Raw genomic sequence first — 13,232 nt, 5'->3', positions numbered from 1 at the left:
TTCCAGGCAGTATGAAATACTTTATAAGACCCATTAAAGTGACCTTGTCTCGCGACAATACCCTGACAATGAGACATTTGCGCGACTCCCTTTCCATCCCACTAAAAACCCAAATATGATCTACTTCACTTTTAGAAGGTCGTCCGTCCTCTCTGATTCTTTCGCCTAGCAATGTGAGACTCGTCTACTTCCACTATTTTATTCGGTCCACCAGTTGGCACACTGTCATTTGTCACTATGACGTAGCACACTTCTCGGCAAAACCCGAAGTAATCACAGACGGTATTCGCCGGTAGCTCAGTTTCTGATGCTGTGGCTTGCAGAGTACAATTTCGAATCGAGCACGACACAAGAATTACGCTTGTCTGAATCGACAATTTAGAGGACTCGAACAACGTATTTTTCCTGATGCTGGTTCGCTTCCACAAAGTCCGCAATGAAACTGCAACGGAATCTCAGTGTCCGCACTTCTCTTACGCAGTTTCACAGATTTCGCAGCACCACAGTCAACACAGTCCCTCCTGTCGTCGTCCGGCAGAAGTCTGTATGTCTGGCAAAAAGTCAAACATTTGTCTACACTGTATATGCATGGAATCAGAGTTTTCCTTGTGAGGCAATCCGCAGAAGAAACTGAGAAGCAGCACACATTACACTCGCTATGAAGAGAAACTGTCATAAACAATTATGGCGGGAACGTAATGTACTCAAACTGAAAAAATAACGCAAAACTGATACAAATGACGATCACAAGAAATTATCATAACGCGCGCCACGAGACTACCGTAATCGATTTAACCATCGCAACTTCGGTATGTATCGTTTGGAGCCCTCCAACTTCGATAGGAAATCATTTTTGGAAATTACCGTGGTACGGATGTTTTTTCGTGTTTTCTTTCCAGATTTTTCCAGTGGCCTGACTTGGAGTTGCCGCTTCATTTCAAACTAACTAATAGAGCAAATACTTTTTCCTGCTGCAAGAAAACCTGTAATCAAATTTAGTGTAAAATGAAATCGAAACAAATTATGACAGAAAAAGGACCTAGAAACAAAACAAGCAAGAGCCATCTACAATGTAATCCGTGTATTGTTCGTCACTGAAAGTTAGTGGACATAAGATTGCAGATAGAACAGGCTCTCTGACCACGGGCAAAAATGCTGGAGACGTAAAACATTCATTGAAGTTGTGTCTGGCATCGACCACGATGTGCTAAACAAAAGGGAAATTCATGCCCGTAGACAATGTAGGAAGACTAATATTTAATACAAATCTGTGTCACATTCACTTAAAATTATCCTCAATACGCAGCTTTGCAAAATTCAACACATATAAGGACCAATACAATGCTATACAGTGTGTCTACCGTCGTCTGAAGTGTGTTCTCGTCAGTGATGGCCGTCACACATAACATGTAATCGCAACTATCACAGTAAAACCTTCTGACTGTCTGCGAATGCTCCTATGACAAAGGAACTTCACAATAATGAATAGATTTTTCAAATTTGTATCTTTCTGTTACTTTCAAGTCATTCGGTATATGCTGGAGTTAAATTATGTTCCTATGGAAACATCGTGTGGATTGCACGAGACAAAACCCTGTTGTTTAAGCGAAAGGCATCAGATCTAGTTCGATAGATAATATATTAAAAATTTACACGAATAAGTGATTACCTCGTCAAATTCTCGGACGTAACGATATGGATTGTAGCTCGATAGCATTTCGTGAAACTTACTTCTTGGCTGCAAGTGCCCATGGCGTGCTGTGCTGTATTAGAAACGCGAGTTTAGTAGGTCACTGTATTGCGTTACCCCGGAAACTTTATGTCCCAACAATGCACATTTTCGCGTAGTCTGTGTGAACGAGAAGTTTTAACACGATTATCGGTTTGCTGGAGTATTATCGGTTTTCTGGAATATACGTTTTATGTCAGGAGACACAGTGCCTGAAACATTCAAAAGCTCATGTATAACAGCAACCCAAAAGGGAATTAGATAACACGAAGTAACGTAAAAAACAAATTTGTACTACTTCTTTATGTATACACGCCAGGAGTATTAATAAAACACATTAATGTAAAATAAAAACTGAACATACAGAAGTAATAGTACCACATGAATGAACTTTCATTCTCCTGTTATAGTGCTCTTTAATTTCAATACTGTTTTACATATAGACGATATCTGGGGTAAGTGAAGTATGTCAAGGAAATCCTGATAAACATGTACACAGAACCATAATACAACCTCACTGAAATTCATCTGATTTCAAGAACTGCGATTCTATATGCATTCAAATTATGTTAACAAAAGGATTCTCTAAATAAAAGATTGACCAATCAGCAAGTGAAAACACAGTCTTTAATAGTTCAGTGTCATGTCTTTTATCAGCACAGCGATTTGAAGCGTAATGTGTAGTACCCTCCATCAGTGACTCAGTGAAATATAGCGTTTTTACGTTCTACCGTAGGAGGTATTAGACAGTATTTTCTATAGTTTGTTTGACACAAGACAAATATCTCGACTACGGTTTGATTAACATTTACCTGTGTGTTGCTGAGGTTATGACGCAGCTCTCCACGCTACTCTATCCTGTGTAAGCCTCTTCGTCTCCGATTAACTATTGCAGCCTAGATCCTTTTGACCTTGTTTTGTAAGCCACGTCATCCCTTGGTTTCCCTCTACGATTTTTGTTGCCCCGCTCAAACACACATTCTTCTTTACATTACCAAATTGCAGACTGACCACTCTTTCACGCCTCAAAATGTGTCCTGTCAGCCGATTCCGCCTTTTAATCAAGTTAAGCCATATACCTCTTTTTTCCCCAGTTCGATTCAGTACCTCCTCATTAGATTCTCTATCTACCCATCTAATCTTCAGTGTTCTTCAGTAGCAACTCATTCCAAAAGCTATTTTTGTCTGAACTGCTTATCGTGCACGTTTAACTTCCGTACAACGCTACGCTCCAGACAGATTCCGCCGGAATAGACTTTCCAACTCTTAAATGCGATGTTAACAAACCCCCCTTTTCCGGAAACGCTATATCAAGTCTGCATTCTATATCTTCTCTACTTCGAATAGCACCAGTTATTTCGCTGTCCGAATAGCGTAACTCATCCACTACTTTTGGTGTCTCATTTTCTAATCTTATTCCCTCAACAGACCCTGACTGAATTTGACTACATTTCATTACTCTTGTTCATCTTCTAAACTCTTCTCTAGAAACTATCTTTCCCATTCAACTGCTGTTTCACTTCCTTTGGTGTCCCTGACTGAATCACAGTGTCATCTTGGAACTTCAAAGTTTTTATTTCTTCTCTTTGAACTTAAATTCCTTTTCCAATTTTTTCTTTGGTTTGCTTTCGTGCTTCCTCAATATTAAGACTTGTAACATTAGGTAAAGGCTGATACCCTGTTCATTTCCTTCTCAACCATCGTTATCCATGCCCTTCAACTCCAGTTTGTTTTCTGTACAAAGGGCAAATAACCTGTCGATCCCTGTATCTTGTCCTTGCTACCTTCAGAACATTACTGTGTGTTCCAGTCAACATTGTCAGAATCTTTCTTTAAATATACATTTGTTACAAACGTTGTTTTTTGTCTCTAACTTATCTTTTAAGCTACGTCGTAGGGTTAGTATTCCCTTGTGTACTCCTACATTCCTCCAGAATCCATTCTGATCTTCCCCGGAGGTCGGCATCTACAAGCTTTTCTGTTGCAAAAAAATTCGTGTCATTATTTCGCAGGCATGACTTCGTAAACTGAGAATTCGGTAATATTCACATGTGTCAGCACCTGCCTTCTTTGGAACTGCAGTTATAATAGTCTTTTTGAAGCCAGAGTTTTTCGCTTTCTTATATTTCTTGTGCAATGCCCTAGTATTCGAAAAGCGTTTCGCCTTCATCATTCCAGGCAAATACCTTGCTCGTCCCAGCAACTGGTCTGCAGCCAATTGCCCACCATTGGTGTCACGCTGAGTTCAAATTCTTTTAATAACGACCCCGGCATTATCGGTTAGTAAGTACCAACATGTCATCCGTGTTCTATAGAGTGAAATAATTCATTATGTTCTACAGAAATAAGTCAACCATCCATTGATAAAACTGAGTTGTCGCCTTGAAAAAAAAATCGAAAAATGATGAGAAAATTTTCAGTTTTATAGTTATATAATTGAAATGGTCCTGTGATTTAAGGTTCTAGAGAAACACATCATTACTGCTAAACATGACAGGTCATGGCAAGAAAAGAGAAAATGTGAAACTCGGGCGATGCATAAAGGAGAAACTACTGTTAGTAAATTTGATATTTTTTAATCAAAAAGGTTAATAATGGCTATAAAAAAAAGTTTTCGGCAAGAAAGTGCATGACCCAAAACGTGGCATAGAGGGACGTTCATGTACGTTTTATTGACCTTACGAACAGAAAAACTGGGGGAGATTTAAGTTGGGATAAAATCTTTTGAAAAAGTGGGAGTTCGTAGAGACAATCACGAGTAGCGATGCCAATAATCACGAGGAAAATAACACACGAAAAGAAGTCATGAAAAAATCTGCTGCAGATATTGAAATATACTACTGGTCATTAAAATTGCTCCCACCAAGAAGAAATGCAGATGATAAACGGATATTCATTGGACAAATATATTATACTAAAACTGACATGTGATTACATTTTCACGCAATTTGGGTGCATAGATCCAGAGAAATCAGTACCCAGAACAACCACCTCTGGCCGTAATAACGGCCTTGATACGCCTGGGCATCGAGTCAAACAGAGCTTGGATGGCGTGCACAGGTACAGCTGCCCATGCAGCTTCAACACGATACCACAGTTCATCACTGCACGTTCAGCGAGATGTACTTACTAAACCGGAGCCTGTCGCCTTAGCCAGTCGCTTTGCGGATCGCTGACAATGAACAGGTATCCCTTCTCACAAAGCACCGTATCAGCAAGCTGCGACAAGCACTTGCAGAGTTCCGCTTATCGAAATGCTTATCTTGACAGAAAGCGAACGTCTTCACAGCTGTGAATGCTACAACTCGGCACGTATTCAGAGAACAAACTAGGCACGATTGATTCTGACATGTATCTCCTTTGCTCTTGATATATGGGAACATTGTTCAAGATAATGAAATTCGATGTTGGGTGCTGATTTGAACATCTACGTACACGATCTGTTGCTGTCATCATAATGGTTCTCACTTTAGACGCAAAGATCTTTCCGTTTGACGCCAAAGACAAAGGATTTTCTTCATAGTGGGTGTAGTGGGTATCACATCAAGAAATTTATTAAGATAAAGTGATATTTTTCAAGTCTGCTGTACTTATTTCATTGGTTCACGACTATTTTATGCCTTTTGGGCTATTTTCAAGTGATTTTATGCCTTATTCAAAATGTCAGAAAGCAACAAGACAGCATAAATGTGAACCAAAAGGAATAGAACATCTAAATTGAAAGCAGCTGTGATTTTAATGCATGTGGCACATTTTTCTAATGTAGAGAACCACCTGAAACCAGCCTAAAAGTTAGAAGCTAATCGTTAACCGATAAAATAAATACAGCATAAGTCGAAATTGCCATCTTCTTTTGAAGACATTGTATTTTCTCTTGTCAACTACAGGCAGCATTACACGCACAAAATGTAATAATGAGTGCAGTCTACAATTGCATTTACTACAAAGACTCATAGTAGTTCAGAGTCACCTTGTCTCCCAATTCCTGCTCTGAAAAATATCAGTGATTACTAGATCTACTCAGTCCTTTTGCATCGAAGCTGGACAAAACTGACAGTCACGTTTCGTAAATGTTACTGACCGTTGTGCATGCGTATCTGCTGAGAAATGAAGAATGCAAGCAAGCGCTGATTTCTTTTCGCAGTATTAATTACTGCTCACTTTACGGTTTTGTTTTAGACCGATCAGCACTTCATAGTTGATTTTATAAAACATGTACGCCCAAATCTGCTGGTAAGACAATTTATGAAAGATACTTGATTAGACGGGAGCTTCTTGTCTCTAAGCATGCCACATAAATAATTTTATTTGTATCACCCTTTATGGACGCGCATTTGTTTTTATTTTATTACTAGTCTCGATCAAATACGATCATCTGCAGCTCTATCTGTGTTAATACAATTTTATAAAAACATACACTTATTAGCCAAGAATGACAGCGTCCATATATATATAGGGTGGTCAGAAAATGTGTGAAATGCTTGTAGGGATGTTACAGGGCAGGTTGTACTGAGACGTGAATGTTAAAAAAGAAATTCGATACGTTGCTTCGTTTCCGAGTTATTTAGCATAGAATTTAGTCAATCGGGTCGTCGCGCGCTCACACTCAAGCGGCCTGCCAGGGGCGGAGTTGCCCAACGAGCGCTTTGTTTGGTTAGCAGAAACTTGAATTTACGCGCGCGACGACGATCTGATTGGCTAACTTCAATGCTAAATAACTCGGAAACGAAGCAACGTATCGGATTTTTTTTTTTTTTTTTTTTTTTTTTTTTTGTAACATTCATATCTCAGTACAACCTGCCCTGCAACATCCCTACAAGCGTTTCAGACATTTTCTGACCACACTATGTATATATTGCTCTTGATCTATGGGAACATATATAATGGTAAATCCGAAACCCAAGCAACTGCACGTGGCCAATACGATGGGGCGTACGACGGCGTTTCCTTGTGGACAATGACTGACATAAATTCTGCGAATTCAAGCACTACATCGCTGTACCCTTCACTGTCAGTATTTCGTCAATAAAATAAATAATAAAATCCTCGCGTTCCTAGCGGTACTACGAATATCCTAGGCTTACGATCTCCCCATGTCGCACACTAACGGGTTGAGGGCGACCTTATAGATGCTGCCACCGTTAAAAGGTTGAAGCATAACAACTGGACTCAGTACTTGAGAAACGCGACAGTCACCGAAAAACGGATATGCATCTTTGCAGTAAACAGTACAGAAAGGGAGCACAAATATAAGCAGATTAACATGTGCAAGTGCAGTTCTTAACTAGCGACTGTAAAAAATAAAATACTTCTCGCAGTTGACGCACAGCTGAGCGAAATGGGATTTCCTCAGGGATCTGTGCTTGGGCCCGATTTACAACCAATGTGGGAGAGGGACCGTTATTTTAGCGCTAAGTATCAAACGAATGATGTGTTTCTTGGCAACAAGAATGTATGCGCCGCCTAGGGACAAGCTCGCAGCCGGCTTACCTGTTGGCAGGAGATGGGAGTCCAACGGCGGGTGTGTGACTGTTGCGTCCGCTGAGCGCCGCTCGCCTTGTAAGAGGAGCGCGCGGCGCACACTTTGAACCACGAGCCCAGATACGGAGAGGCGCCCTTTGGACGCGCGTCTTGATAGCCAGCAGCCGGCTAGCCACTGGACGCGCCGAGGCGCGGGACGTGTGCACGTCCGCCGCCCGCTGTCGCCCTGGAGACCGAGGCGCCCCCGCCTGCGGACGTTGGCATCGCTGGACGGTGTGCCCGCCGACAAAGGAAGTGCGTCTGCAGAGCTGAACCGTATCCACCACTCGCGGAGAATGCTCAGAATACTGACCAGGCGCGCGATATAGGGGGATCCTCAAGGGTCTGTTCTTGGTCCTGATTTACCACAAACACCATAATATTCACAATTATGAAAAATTACAAAGAATATTTTAATGTATTTCCAAACGTTCCATATTTCGATGAAAATTCACTTGCTCAATCGAGATGACACACGGAAAAAGCTCAGTATGCTGATCAGGTGGACGAAATACACTACTGGCCATTAAACCTGCTACACCAAGAAGAAATGCAGATGATAAACGGGTATTCATTGGACAAATATATTATACTAGAACTGACATGTGATTACATTTTCACGCAATTTGGGTGCATAGGACCTCAGCAATCAGTACCCAGAACAACCACCTCTGGCCGTAAAAACGGCCTTGATACGCCTGGGCATTTAGTCAAACAGAGCTTGGATGGCGTGTAAGGTACAGCTGCCCATGAAGCTTCCACACGATACCACAGTTCATCAAGAGTAGTGACTGGCGTATTGTGACGAGCCAGTTGCTCAGCCACCATTGACCAGACGTTTTCAATTGGAGAATGTGTTGTCCAGGGCGGCAATCGAACATTTTCTGTATCCGAAAAGGCCCATACAGGACCTGCAACATGTGGTCGTGCATTATCCTGCTGAAATGTAGGGTTCCACAGGGTTCGAATGAAGGGTAGCCCCACGGGTCGTAACACATCTGAAATGTAACGTCCACTGTTCAAAGTGCCGTCAATACGAACAAGAGGTGACCGAGACGTGTAACCAATGGTACGCTGTACCATCACGCCGGGTGATACACCAGTATGGCGATGACGAATACACGCTTCCAATGTACGTTCACCGCGATGTCGCCAAACATGGTCGCGACCATCATGGTGCTGTAAACAGAACCTGGATTCATCCGAAAAAAATGACGTTTTGCTATTCGTGCACCTAGGTTCGTCGTTGATTACATCATAGCAGGCGTTCCTGTTTGTGATGCAGCGTCAAGGGTAACCGCAGCCATGGTCTCCGAGCTGATAGTCCATGCTGCTGCAAACGGCGTCTAACTGTTCGTGCAGATGGTTGTTGTCTTGCAAACGTCCCCATGTGTTGACTCAGGGATCGAAACGTGGCTGCACGATCCGTTACAGCCATGCGGATAAGATGCCTGTCATCTCGACTGCTAGTGATACGAGGCCGTTGGGATCCAGCACGGCGTTCCGTATTACCCTCCTGAACCCACCGATTCCATATTCTGCTAATAGTTATTGGATCTCGACCAAAGCGAGCAGCAATGTCGCGATACAATAAAGCACAATCGCGATAGGCTACAATCCGACCTTTATCAAAGTCGGAAACGTGATGGTACGCGTTTCTCCTCCTTACACGAGGCATCACAATAACGTTTCACCAGGCAACGCCGGTCAACTGCTGTTTGTGTATGAGAAATCGGTTGGAAACTCTTGTCAGCACGTTGTAGGTGTCGCCAACGGCGCCAACCTTGTGTGAATGTTCTGAAACGCTAAACATTTCTATATCACAGCATCTTCTTCCTGTCGGTTAAATTTCGCGTCTGTAGCACGTCATCTTCGTGGTGCAGCAATTTTAATGGCCAGTAGTGTAGGTTGTTCCTCACAGGTCAGAGTTTGACCCCGATTTACAACCAACAGTTTAAGGGTAAACTGATGAGTGCGGTAAAAATTCGATGCCATTGCACTTCATCTACTGAAAGAGCTATGAAAACAGTGGACTACTCACGGAGAACGCTGAGTAGGCAGGAGAACCGGTGGGTTCCTCATGGACCTCCATTTGGCCACAATCTACAGGCGTTAGAGTAAACCTATACGGGTAAAGAAAGAAGTGGAAACCTTCCTGGTCCGCGCTGGCGTGGTGACCATCACAAAAAGTTCTGTCACCTCTGTGAAAGGGTTAGTTTGCTAGTTTGGATCCACAGGGTGTGGATCAGCGACGTTGACCATACGTCTCGGTATGAGTGTCCATGAATATGGCCGCATCGGGGACGTAGAAGACGCAAGCTTTTGAAGGGTACTGGTATAGAGGAGACGGAAAAACGTGACACTGCCAGTAGTCGGAAGGAAACCTCTGCGACACTATAGGAGGATAGTAAGGCTGCAATTGAATTATGCTGCCAACAGCGACAGTTGATGCCAGGGTACTAGGATCGTTAGCAATGAGGAAGTTGCCGTTAGTGTTGGGCACCGACGATGTCTCCTGGACCAACTGCAACGGTCTCAATCCTGTGACATGCAATGGTCACCATCAGAGACGTTACTTTGACAATGAAATCAGTCGCTCAGTGCTGAAATTTGTGTAGTTGGTGTTTTACGTGTTGCCATTTTCCCTGTATCAGTCTGTGTGGCTGACGGACCCACTCAGCTTAACTGAAATACGGCAGCTCGCCGATGTAATGTTGTCTGCAATTTTGGGTTTTTGTCAGTTTCCCTAGGAGAGAGTATTATTGGTCTGGCCCGGTCTGTTATATTTCTGTGTTTGGTTGTGATCGTAGTTCCTCAGAAGTCGCGTTAGCCGAATATCTCAAGTTTCTGTATAGTCGGGTGGTGAATTTCGAATATACTTCCAGGAGGGTCTCGAACTGAAGAGCATCGAAAACACTCGACCAGTAACCAAGGATGGGTCGCACCAGCGTTCTATAGAGGTCTCCTTTGTGGATCAGCTGCGCTTTCACAGTTTTCTCCCAATATTCCTAAGTCGACCATTCACCTTCCCAACAACCAACCACAAGTGCTCGTTCCGTTTCATATCTCTTTGCTTCGTTACGCCCAGTTATATAATTGACGTGACTGTCAAGCAGCATATCGCTAGTATTGTGCTCTAATAAAATTCATCTGCATTAGATTACACTTTTGTACGTTGCACCAAATGGAAATTCTTAGTCATCCAGTATACTACATTCGCTCAACGGTGACACTTGCCTGTACACTACACTGTCATCAGCAAACAGTCTCAAATTGCCGCTCGCTACCCACCAGATCGTTTGTGTGCATACAGAACAAGAGCCGCCTCATCACACTTGTCTGGGGCACTCCTTACGATACCCTTGTCTCTGATGAACAATCGCTCTCCAGGACAACGTACCGGGTTTTATTGCTTAAAAACTCTTGACCTTCATTGCATTCTTCAACTGAGTTTTCAACTGGGTTCATCATTATCTTCTGATTTATTCTAAAGTGCCCTAACTGTTCCCTAATTTGAAATTAGGTCGCTCGGTGGCTCGGTGGATAAATGTCAGACTGCGGATCCGAAGGTCTGGCGTTTATTCCACGGCCAGTCGCAGGATTTTTATCTGATATTATCATTTCTTTCGTCTCTGTTTTGTTAACGTGAAAAATGTCCCGTTGCACCATGTTGTGGAGTCCGTGTTAAACTGTTGATAACCGGCATGGGTTCATAGGTCGGAGCAAGACAAGCACACATCACTTCGAAGAGGACCGTTCCTAGTAAAAAAGCACTGTGATGTCGAAACAACCTCGTTTGGCACCTTCACCATTACGACAAATCAAACTTTTCCCATAAGACGCGTGAATATTACGGATATGCTTCGTGAACTTAATTGTTAATTCATGGTGAGTAGACGACAGTCTTTTCGCGAAACACAGTTGAAAAAGGTTATAGAAACGAGAATTGAGACTGACCAAAGAAAGATTCTACTGTCACCAAAGCAGACCTCGCGTAAGAACCACGAGAACAAGGTAAGAGAAATTCGGGTTTGTACGAAGGCGAATAGACAATTAGGTTTCCTCTCGCATTATTCATGGATGGATCAGGAAAGGAAATGGTTATCATTGGTACAGGTACCCTTCGCCATGCACCGTATTGTGGATTCCAGAGTACGTTCGTAGATACAGTTTTACACTCTTCATATCCTCCCTACACATTAGAGAAAACTGTTATTCATCCCTCTGTATGTTGTTAAAAGCAAAAGGTGAGAGGCTCAAATCAAATGGTTCAAATGGCTCTGAGCACTATGCGACTTAACTTCTGAGGTCATCAGTCGCCTAGAACTTAGAACTAATTAAACCTAACTAACCTAAGGACATCACACACATCCATGCCCGAGGCAGGATTCGAACCTGCGCCCGTAGCGGTCGCTGGGCTCCAGACTGTAGCGCCTAGAACCGCACGGCCACTCCGGCCGGCAAAAGGTGAGAGGAAATGTGACAATTTTTCATGAGTACGAGATGAGCACATCCTGTATTTCAGCAACACACAAGCACTCATGAGTGCATGTTAGCCCAGGTAGAGAGTGGATAGAACGCCATATGAGATGGAGATCGTGAGGTAGTACCTTCGAATCCAGAAGAAGTTTACTTTTTCGTTCGCTACAAACTTTGACTTAACATATTTCTTAATCTTAATACTAGATGCTAGTGAATCTAGTGCTGTACATTTTGCTTGTGTTTGTACTATTAGATGACAAAATGCCTACTTGGAATTGGTAGTATTTTGGTTAAGCACGGCCACTTTGAGCTGCAGTGCTCAAATTGTGTGGCATTAATGCCCTACTTTGATGAAGCGGATCCCATTATTCGCTAATAATCCCCATTCACGGTTGTCAGTTGACGAAGACGCCAGGTGTCAGAAAAACACACACACACACACACACACACACACACACACACACACACATATCCATTCCTAACTCATGAGCTTCTTCATCTCCATGAATATGTTCTCAATGGAGTCTATTTCAGGTGCCATTGCAGGCCAACTACACCGTTTTCACTACCTAGTAAATTCTGTGCACTTGCTGATGCTGCATCATACCTAGTGAACATTCTGTCGATCATTACATGATCCACTCTTTCAGACTTCAGAATATGCAAAAAAAGGCATGATGGAGTATTTCATGGCCCTTAGTAACTAATTTTATGTATAACTCCTTTAAAAACGGCCCAAAAAGGAAAGGACTACGCGTTAAAAAAATCTTTATCTGTATTCATCCAGATAAAAGCGTGCTTTGACTAGATGGTTACATTGTGGAAATTAGCCTTCTAGCAAGTATCTTGCTCGGAACTCGTGGATTTGTCCTTCTCTCTCTCCTTCCCTCTCTCTTTTTAAGTCATCACTCTTTTAATTTGTGTGATATCAACCTCATTTTCCTAGCGTGTGCTTATCTTTTCGTGCATGTTTTCCTGTCACACCCAAAGTGGTCGAGAATCTGATTTACACGTTCTAATCATTGTCTGGTGCTAAAATTTTCTTCTTTGCAGCTAACTCCAGTCCTTGGGAAAGCAAGCAAGGCTTTCTGCCGGCCGCCAACAGTTTCAAATACACAGATAACCGTCCTGTCCGTTTTCCACACCAATGACTTAGCATTGACATGACAACCTGTTATGCTGTCATTTTAGAGGCGCTATAGAAAGCATTTGCAGTGAATATAATGTTATCAATGCATAAAGGATGCTTAGAAAGCGTGTTACGCAAAGTTCCGTTAAAACTAAACGTATTCTTTTTGGAGATATTGTGGTTCTTTTTTCGATGGCTTTAGAGAGCTTTAGTTCAGCGGTAATGTGTATTATAGCAAGCAAGCAGTTCCGTGGCCATTTAGAAACATCTTTCAATTTGAAGAATTGATGCTGAGAGTAATGATTTTCACTAAACATTGCAGAAACCTGTTTAGATTAACAACCCTTGGCTTTAAGCCATCAGCAGACAACT

The 13,232-nt window shown here is 42.5% G+C and overlaps 1 protein-coding gene across 1 annotated transcript in view; it reads right to left on the bottom strand.

Moving 5' to 3' along the window:
• LOC126458503 (retinaldehyde-binding protein 1) overlaps window positions 1-7,376 on the bottom strand; it is a 113,561-nt gene extending 106,185 nt beyond the window's left edge. Inside the window, exon 1 of the mRNA XM_050095598.1 lies at window positions 7,220-7,376. The gene's annotated coding sequence lies outside the window, so the exon portion shown is untranslated. The remainder of the gene's footprint in view (window positions 1-7,219) is intronic.
• Window positions 7,377-13,232: the final 5,856 nt, after the last annotated feature.

The sequence above is a fragment of the Schistocerca serialis genome, chromosome 2 (assembly GCF_023864345.2).
Source record: "Schistocerca serialis cubense isolate TAMUIC-IGC-003099 chromosome 2, iqSchSeri2.2, whole genome shotgun sequence".
In the NCBI taxonomy this organism is placed as follows: Eukaryota; Metazoa; Arthropoda; class Insecta; order Orthoptera; family Acrididae; genus Schistocerca; species Schistocerca serialis.
Note: the sequence above shows the minus strand (reverse complement) of the source record. Positions and strands in the feature narration are given on the sequence as shown.